The sequence below is a fragment of the Lactuca sativa genome, chromosome 5 (genome assembly GCF_002870075.4).
Source record: "Lactuca sativa cultivar Salinas chromosome 5, Lsat_Salinas_v11, whole genome shotgun sequence".
NCBI lineage: Eukaryota > Viridiplantae > Streptophyta > Magnoliopsida > Asterales > Asteraceae > Lactuca > Lactuca sativa.
The window spans coordinates 62,828,762-62,838,935 of NC_056627.2; positions in this window are offsets into that span (position 1 = coordinate 62,828,762).

Consider the following 10,174-nt stretch of genomic DNA (forward strand, 5'->3'; position numbering starts at 1 on the left):
GAGTTCAAGCAAAATCCTGATGAGTCTATTACACAGAAGTTTGATCGCTTCAATCATCTTCTTAGCAAGATGATCAAACATGATATTGAAAGGAAGCTTATTGAACAGAAGGTCACTTTTCTGAATGGTCTAAGATCCGATTGGAGAGCTGTTGTGTCAACAGTTAAAGCACACGAGTAGTTCAAATCGTACTCGCTGGCGAAACTGGTGGGAATTCTGAAATCCCAAGAAAAGATTGTGCTGCAAGAGAAAAGCGTGGTTTCTAGTCTGGGGTCTCTGGTGCTTCTGTCCAAGGGTAAAAGTGTAGAAGAAGATGAAGAGGATCTTAATCTGGGAGATCACGATCTGACAGCCGAAGACTATGCTTTAATGGTGTCAAATCCTAGAAGGTTTATCAAGAAAAAGTTTCCTTCCAACAAAAATCGTAATTGGCAGGGAAGCTATAGTTCCGAAAGAGTAAAAGATGAACCGAAGGTCAAGGAGTCGAAAAAGGAAGCAAAGGGTGAAGCTGACTCTGGTGTCAGTTGCTTCTACTGCGGGGGAAAGAATCACTACGCAAAGGATTGCATGCTGAAGAAGATGGCAGAGAAAGACGAAGAGAAAGATGAAGAAGAAAGTCTTATGAAAAGACTAGAAGAGATAAAAAGGAAGAAGGCTGCTACTAATTCTTCTATGAATGCTCTTATTGTGCAGGGTTCGGCAGAAGATGACGAGTTCGGTGGCGTACAGGTGTGGTCGACCGACTCAGAAGATGATGAGGTGTGAAAGCCTTTTCATGGAAAGGCTTATGTCGCAAAAGGTGGTGAAACCGGTGGAAGATGTCTGATGGTGGCTGATGTATCTCAGATGAGGGGATACAACACTGATGGTGGAAATGAAGAGGCCAAGGAGCGAGAGGACTTATGCTTTACAACAAAACCTCTCAATGTGCAGATCAGTGAACTTGATGAACTGATCAAGAAGGTACAATCTATTTTTGTTTCGTTTAAAATTCCACAAAAATCATATGAAAAGGAATTAAATAACTTGAATTCAAGAGTTTCAAATCTAGATAGTTGTTTAACTCAAACACGGGTCACAAATTCTAATCTGACTGACCAAATAAGCAGGGTGTCATACAAGAGTGAGGAGCGAATGATGTGGATTGAGCAGAAGGAGTTGGAGCTAATTAAGTCTAGGGATGAAAACATTTATTTGCAAAGAGACAATCTGAAAATGTTAAAACAAAGGAATGTTTTTTGTTTGATCGCTAAAAGGCTTTATGCTAACATTACTCAACTGCATCTAAATTGTGAAATAGGGCAGAAGATACATCACATGATTCTACCCTTCCTTGAGTTTAAGGAGGATGAGATCGATGCCGAAGCATACAACTGTGAAAATGTTGTATCTTCCGATGATGTTAATCCTACTTATATGTATGGTCTGGACAAAATAGAATCTTTTATAAAGTCCAAAGACCATAAGGACATGCTTAAAAATCTTTTGGATGAAAATGATAAGCTGAAACTCAGGACCGAAACCATACAAAAATTCGACTCAATGAGTACCAATTTAAGTTCAGAAAACAAAATTAATGTTGAAAACGCATCTGAACTTAATGAGGACGATGATATGAGTGAAATTTCTGTAGAGGATGAAGTCGACTGTTCTGAGTTTGTCAAGAGCGAACCCGAAAACCACAAAAACCTGATTTTTAAAAATTCTGTGGAATTCGCTCGTTTGTCCAAAACTAAGTCCCCAACCCTTAAAAAAAAGGTCGTTGTGTTTCAGAAGGTTAGAACTACTCCCAATCAGGTGTATAAGGTCACAGGAGTAACCGAACATCAAACAGCCGAACTCACTGCCATAGTGAACGAAGATAATGCAGATGGCTGTGATGAGTTTTTCTTGTCAGCACCTATAGACAATGCAGATGAAACGGTTGGTCTGTCAGAGCGAACATCCTGGAAGACCAAAGGTAGATATGTGCCCGAACCGTTGAATAAGCCTACCAACTTTGACGTACCAAGTACAAGTGGCACAAAAGAAATTCCTGTAGCAGAAGTCACCTCCACAAGCGAAACCTCATCTATAAAGAGTGAACCGGTTGCCAAAAAGCTAAAACAAAAAGCTAATATCCACAGACAACCGAAACAGGTGAAAAATCAAAAGCAGTAGAGAAACCTGAGATACAAGAAAAATCTATCAGAGCGAAAGCAGTTTTGGCGCTCTCAAAACCCTCATTACTCTTACCATGATAAAGATTCTAAGTCAGAGAGAAAGACTTTCGGGCCACACGAAGAACAGAACCAAAAGGATAGGTTCGGTTCCGAAAGCAGCAACAACCGAAAAGCTAGTTTCGGTCCGCCAAATAATAACAGGCAAAGACCTGATTTCAGTCCATCAAGCTTTTATAATAAAAGACCAAGTTTCGGACCACCAACCAACAAAACCCAAAAATCCAACTTCGGCTCATCATCAAGCGGCTACCGAAGATCCAGGTTCGGTCCCTCTAATGACCACAAACGAAAGGGTCATTTTGAACCCCAAGTCAGGAAAGACTCTCATTCTAATTTCTTTTCCTCTAATTCTTCTCATTCTCAATCTTCTTCTAAACCCAATTCTGTTCCTACACAAAATTCAAGATCATCAACAAACTTGAAAGGAAAAAGGAAGATTTCCTCAGCCAAGGAAGACCGAAAGCAGACTAAAGTCCATAACCCAGAATCTGAATCCAAAAAGCATGCAACTAATCCTAATAAAATCAAAGTGTTTACCATTAAAAGAAAAGATGAAACAACCTTAATAAAACGAACATATCTTGTTGATATTTCTCTTACTACTCCTGTTCCTGTGAAAGGCTCACGTGGACCCAAGAAACTTTGGGTTCCTAAATCTGCTTAATTTTTGCAGGTTATTAGTGACGATCAGTTTGACGAAGAATGGTATATTGACAGTGGCTGCTCACGTCACATGACAGGAAGGAAGGAAGAGCTAAGGGAGTTTCGATCACTTCAAAATGGTGGCAATGTCAAGTTCGGTAACAACTCCTATGGAACAATAAAGGGTTATGGGATGATAACCAATGGAGACTTCACAATAAGAAAGGTGGCATACATAGAAGGATTGCAGCATAACCTCATCAGTGTATCTCAACTGGTGGGAGGTACCGGTCTCAAAGTTTCATTCGACGACGAAGGCTCAGAAATTATAGAGAAGAAATCCAACAAGGTCATTCTCAAATCAGATCGAAAAGGCGAAATGTTTCCTCTGAATCTCAGACCAATCAAAGCGAATCCAGCCATATGTCTTTTATCCAAAGCTCATTCAGACGAAAGTTAGTTGTGGCACCGAAGGCTCTCACATCTCAACCTCAAAGACATCAACAAACTTGTCACCGGAGGTCATGTTTGGGGTCTTCCATTGCTCAAATTTGATCGAGAACACTTGTGCGCTGCATGCGAAATGGGGAAACAAAGTCGTCAAAGTCACCCATCACTTATAAACACGAAAGTTATTGAACCACTTGAGTTGCTTCACATCGACTTGTGTGGTCCATCATCAATCGAGAGCATTGGCGGTAGCAAGTATATTCTTGTTATTGTTGATGATTTCTCACGTTTTACATGGGTATTCTTTCGGAAGCACAAATCTGAGGCCACTCCTAAGCTAAAGATGTTTATCAAGCAGGTTGAAGTGCAACTGAGAAAAGTCGTTCGAAACATTAGGAGCGACAATGGAATGAAATTCAAGAACAAAGAATTCGAAGACTTCTTGGCAGAAAAAGGAACCAGTCATAACTTCTCAGCCCCTTATACGCCTCAACAGAATGGTATTGTCGAAAGGCGAAACCGATCCTTGTGTGAGGCGGCCCGAACTATGCTAAGTTTTGCTTCTCTTCCCTTATATTTCTGGGCTGATGCTATTGTTGCAGCATGTTTTACGCAGAATAGGTCTTATCTCAACAAGCGTTTCTCTCTCACTCCTTATGAGATCATCAATAACAGGAAGTCGAATGTAAAATTCATCCATGTGTTCGGTTCAAGGTGCTTCATCTTCATCTCCAAAGAACATCGTAACAAGTTTGATGTTAAAGCTGACGAAGGAATTTTTCTGGGATATTCTCTTACTTCAAAGGAATACCGGGTTTTAAATAAACGTTCTAGAAAGATTGAAGAAACCTATTATGTGACGTTCGATGATAATTTCGTCAAGAAACTAAAGACTACTGAAGAAGCAATTGGAGATATTTTCTGTCAAACAGGTCAAGTCACAACCACGATTGCTAATTTATTTGATCAGTTCATAGACTTATTCGATGAACCTGAGAAAGCCACTCTCTCGGAAGCCAAGGCAGCAGACAACAAAATCGATCGTCTGAAGCAGATTGTCGAAGATGCAGCCAAACAAATGGGAGAAGGAGAACCAGTTCGAAACGAACCTCTTCAACACGACACTTCAGTTGAGGGGGAGAATCAATTCTCTTCAAATCAATCAGACTCACAGTTTCAGGGGGAGAATTCAATCCCTGTAACACCCGAAAGCCCGGCTACACCCGCAAGTCCTGTAACACCCGAAAGCCTGGCTACACCCGAAAGTCCTATAACACCCGAAAGCCCGACTATACCCGAAAGTCCTGTAGCACCCGAAAGCCCGGCTACACCTGAGAGTTCTATAGCACCCGAAGGTTCAAATCAACCTGAAGATCCAAATGATTCATCACCTGTCGAGGGGGAGAATTCTGACATGTTCTATGATGATGACATTCAATCCGAGTTGGAAGAAATGGTCAACGTTGAATTAGATCCATCCTATGATCCAAACTTTCCTCCGCTCACTAAATGGACCAGAGATCATCTTGTATCTTAGATAGTGGGTAATGTATCTGAAAAGGTCCTAACCCGATCTCAAGTGAAGGCAAAGCAAACCTCCCTATTCTCCAAAGTAGAGTTATGCATGTATAATTCCTTCGTATCCAAAGTTGAGCCAAAGACCGTCAATATTGCTCTTGATCATTCTGATTGGGTACAGGCAATGCAAGATGAACTCAATGAGTTTGAAAGAAATAAGGTCTGGCGTCTCATTCCAACACCAAAAGATGCCTCAGTCGTTGGTCTCAAATGGGTATTCAGAAATAAAATGGATAAGGAGGGAAATGTGATTCGTGATAAAGCTCGTCTTGTGGTGAAAGGATACTGCCAGGAAGAAGGATTTGATTATGAAGAAACATTTGCTCCGGTAGCAAGGCTGGAATCTGTTCGAATATTTCTTGCCTATGCTGCACACAAGAACTTCGAGGTCTACCAAATGGATGTGAAATGCGCCTTTCTGAATGGAGAACTTGAAGAAACGGTTTACGTGGAGCAACCTCCAGGTTTTGTGAATGAAAAGCATCCAAATCACTGCTACATTCTAGACAAGGCAGATTATGGTCTGAAACAAGCACCTAGGGCATGGTATCAAACACTAACTAAGTTCTTAAAGATGTCTAAATTCAAACAAGGTTCGGTTGACCCAACCTTCTTTCGTAAAAAGGAAGGTAACCACCTTATGATAGTTCAAATCTATGCCGATGATATAATCTTTGGCTCAACGAATCCTAGCTTAACAGCTGAATTCGGAAAGCTGATGGAGACTAAATTTGAAATGAGCTCAATGGGTCCGATTAACTTTTTCCTTGGTTTAAACATTAGACAGGGACCCGAAGGCATCTTTATCAACCAGGAAGCATATACCAAGACTCTTCTTGCTAAATTCGGCATGACGGGAGATTCAAAGGTCAAAGTTACCTATGGCGTTCGGCACCAGACTTACACCATCCTTGGAAAAACCGGCAGTCGATATAACGCTATACCACCAAATGATTGGTTCCCTGATGTACCTCACAGCTAGCAGGCCTGATATAATGTTTTCTCTGTGTTATTGTGCTAGGTTTCAAGCGAATCCTCGTGAACCACACATGCTAGCAGTGAAAAACATACTCCGATATCTGAAGCGAACCACCTCTCTCGGTCTCTGGTATCCCTCAAACTCAGGTTTCTTTGTTCAAGCCTACTCAGATGCAGACCTTGGAGGATGTGGTTTAGACAGGAAAAGCACTACAGGAGGCTGTCAATTCCTCGATGGGAAGTTGGTGAGCTGGCAATCTAAGAAACAAACATGTGTTTCACTGTCTACTGCCGAAGCAGAATATATTGCAGCCGCTTCTTGCACATCTCAAGTGATTTGGATCCAAAGCCAACTCCAGGATTATGGACTCAATATGAAAAAGATCCCACTATATTGTGACTCAGAAAGTGCAATTAGGATCTGTCATGATCCAGTGCAACATTCCAAAACCAAACACATTGCACTAAGATATCACTTCATTAAATATCATGTAGAAGATGGAAACGTAGAGATTCATTTTGTTCGAACTACTGATGAACTGGCTGACATCTTCACCAAAGCTCTTCCCGAAGCAACTTTTAATAAAATTCTACAAGGGCTAGGTATGATGGAATCGGAGTCAGTACCAAAAACTACTTCTCAAAACTAAAAGTTGGAAGCGAAATGAACCGAACATTCGGGTTCGGTTCGCGTGAGTGCCGAAATGAACCGAGCGCTCTGGTTCGGTCCTATTCACTTGTCTTCGCTTATCACTTAAAGGTAGTTTCTTTGGTTGTAAACTTTTTGTACCCTTATTTCTCAATTATTTCTCTCTTATTTTCCAATTCTCTCTTATTTTCCAGTGGTACAGTTGTTCTCCATGTTTTATAACATGGGTTATACTGAAATTCTGACGACCGTCACAAAGTTCAAGAAATCTTGCTTACCTCCTCAGTGGAACGGCTTCTTCACAGTTTTGTTCAAGGGGCTATCGGAACGAAGTGCAGGTTCAGACGGGGCGAGTCGTCTGTTTATGACCATTCTCTATGGGTTGTACCATGGCATCAATCTCGATTTTGGATCGGTTTCATGGCAGCAGCTGATTCAGAGTCTAGCGTCTACTTCTCGCCATTCAGAGATCTCCTATGCCAGATTCTGGACGCTGGTCACAAAGTGGGTGATGGACAAGTATCACGTTCCTATTGTTGCTGATTCTCCACTCTCCTCGATAGGAACTTTCCACACTACGAAGATAATCGTCTCTGATTCCTCTAAATTTCAGATCGTTGGATCAATCCCTGAGTCAATGTATGGATGTGTTCCAAGTGACAGCCGCATTATCAGAACTTACAAGGAGTTTCGTCGCTCTGGTCCCAGAGAGCTCACTTCTGAAATGATTCAATCAATCCATGATGCTGATAGGCCTGCTCCAAGGGGAAAGAAACATGACAAGGGAAAAGACAAGAAGGTTGTCAAAGGAGCGAAAGGTCCTTCTCCGAAGAAACGCAAACCTTCCAAGGCAGCTCAATCCCCTCCACCAAAGAAGAGGAAGACTCAACCTAGGCGCAAGCTTATTCTTGCCTCCTCCTCCAGCGAATCTGAGGAAGAGATTTTAGACTCCGACGAGTCCCTTCGAGGTAATACTCCTCCATGTTCGCCTACCCCTGAGGTACCTGCTTCCACTAGACCTGTCTCTCCTCCCCCAATCTCCATCTCTATTTCCATTCCCCCCATAACCTCCACTACTCAAATACCACCCACCTCTATCCCTGTACCACCTCCTATTTTCACTGAATCTACCACCACAACCACCGCTGGCATTAGAACCAACGTATCTGATATGGGGGCTCCTACTACAACACCCGAAACCACTCCCTCTACCGAACATACATCCGTACCCGAACCTACTTCCACAACCGAGCCTCTACCCTCACTCTCATCTCCTGCTCACTCAGCAGATAATGAAGAACCTTTTCTTGGAGGAGAGGACATGATGTTTGACTCGGTCTATTACAGTTCGTATCAAATGCAAAGTGATGATGATGATGATGCTCCAGTCACCAAGAAGCATCTCAAGGAGCTTCATGAGAAAATCGATTCTCTCATTGCTTCCTCCTCTTCTTCCTCATGATCTACTATCTCAGACGCTACTATTCAGGGGCTCGTTGATACGTTTACTAAGGCTCATGAAGCCTCTATCAACTCTGCCACTGCCGCTATCGATGCCTCTACCAAGGCGTGTGCTGCAGCGACCGAAAAAGTCGAAAAACTATTTGTTGACGCTACTTCTCTTTTGCAGTCTTTATAGGGAACCGCTGATTCCAATGCAGAGAAGCTTGAATCTCTTGTTAACACGCTGGCCACCTCAGTTGCCTCCGAAATGCAGTCATTTGCCAGTCTTCGTCAATCTCTCAGCGATGACAACAAATTGTTTCAGGCGACTGTTGAGGAGCGCCTAACAAAGCTGCAAGAAGATCTCGCTTCAGAGAACTCAGTGATGGATGCTCTTGCTCGTAAGACCACTGCTCTCAAGGTCAAGAGTCTTCATCTTTTCCAATCTGAAAAGGAAGTTGCATCTCTTCGATCTGAGCGTGCGGTTATTTCATCGTGCGTTTCGGATGTCCACGCCACCCTTTCCAACATCATTGAAGCACATGATCCGATCCTGAATTACTCAGTGAGGCGCACTCTCGCATAGAAACTTGCTCCTGCCCTTGCCCTACTAAGCAAACTTGAAGGGCTTCTTGAGTTTGTGGCCCATCCGAAACAAGGGGGAGAAGATGTGTCTCAACCGCCTCCCACTTCCACAACAACTAAAGAAACCGAACCTCCTCTAGCAGGTCAACCCTCAGGTTCGGGTGTCAAAGACAAAGGAAAGAAGATTGTTGAAGACAGTGATGATGATGAGAAATACACCATCGCTGATCTCTTAAAGAAACAAGGCCGGGATAAAGATGCTGACATGAGCGCTCGTGTTGCCAGAGAGTTTGAGGCGAACGAAAGAAAAATGAAGGAGGCTCATGACCTTCTTGAGAGTAGGAAAACTCTTTTTCCTCCGTGGACTCTTGAGAAGCTTATAAAAGCAACAATTGAAACTCCCAGCATTCTGTGGCTCGAACCAGTGATTTCATTGGATCGAATCAATTCTGTCGACTCTCAGTTCGATATGCCACTAACCCGAAAAGCCTTCATCTTCCATGCTTTTGAAAACGTTGCTGATATCCCTCATCCTCATCCAAATGTTGATAGGGAGCTTGTCGAATTCTATCTGAAGTCTGCTCAACCTCAGTATCAGACATGGAGCGCTCAGAAAATCATCAACGTTCGGGTCCTCAAGCCGTTTCGTGAGGGGAACTTCACGAACGTTCGGTTCAAAGTGCTGACGGGTTCTGCTAAAACCGAACACGCTATATCACTTGCTGATCTTCCCAACCTGAATCCACATGATTGGATTATTTTGCATAACATCCTCCTCACCAACGAAGCTGAGTATGGTCCAATTATTGATCACTTCAAAAGGATGCTCGTATGCTACATTATGGAGGTTGCCAAGATGGATCAGGAGATCGCTAGCATATTCAAGAAAAAGCCTACTATTTCTCCTGTTGGCTCTGCTAGTGATTTGAACATGATGCAGATGGGAAGAATCGACCCAAAGCGGAATTCAGTCATGTTTACAAGGAACGAAGGCTAAAAATGCCTGTTCGCCTTGGCAGATAAGCACCTTTACACCACTACATGCTTGGAACATGTTCTGGGAATCATTCATCGATGCAAGCAAAATTCAGCAGATGACAAGAAGTATTTTGATGACATGATTCAGTGGTACATTCGCTTCAGACAGACCATCCTTACTCTCATCCCACGTCTGTTTGAAACCACTAAGAAAGTTCCTGCAGCTGGACCCAGCAAGCCGAAGTGATAGTCTCGCTCCAATTGACGCAAAGGGGGAGATTGTAGGGTCTGAAATGTGTTGCGTCTTGGGCTCGCTATTTAGTCCATTTTGTCTCCGAATTGGGCCTGTCCATCCATGAGTTATATCTAGGGTTTTGTATTTATAGGTGCTTGCATGCATCTTAGTACGTAGGATTTGGAAGTCAATTATTCTGAAAGATTTGATTCTTATTGTTTTGTAACCCTAACAGCCTCTACAGCGGAAGTTCTTTATCGAGCTTTGCTGAGGCTTGAATCTATTGAATCATTCGACATATTTTGATTCATTCTCGTGTTTTATATTGCTGTTTTTCGTTTTTGTGATTAACCTGTTAGAAGATCTAAACGATCAAAGAGTTTCTTAACTCATCACAAGTCAATTTAGGGCTTC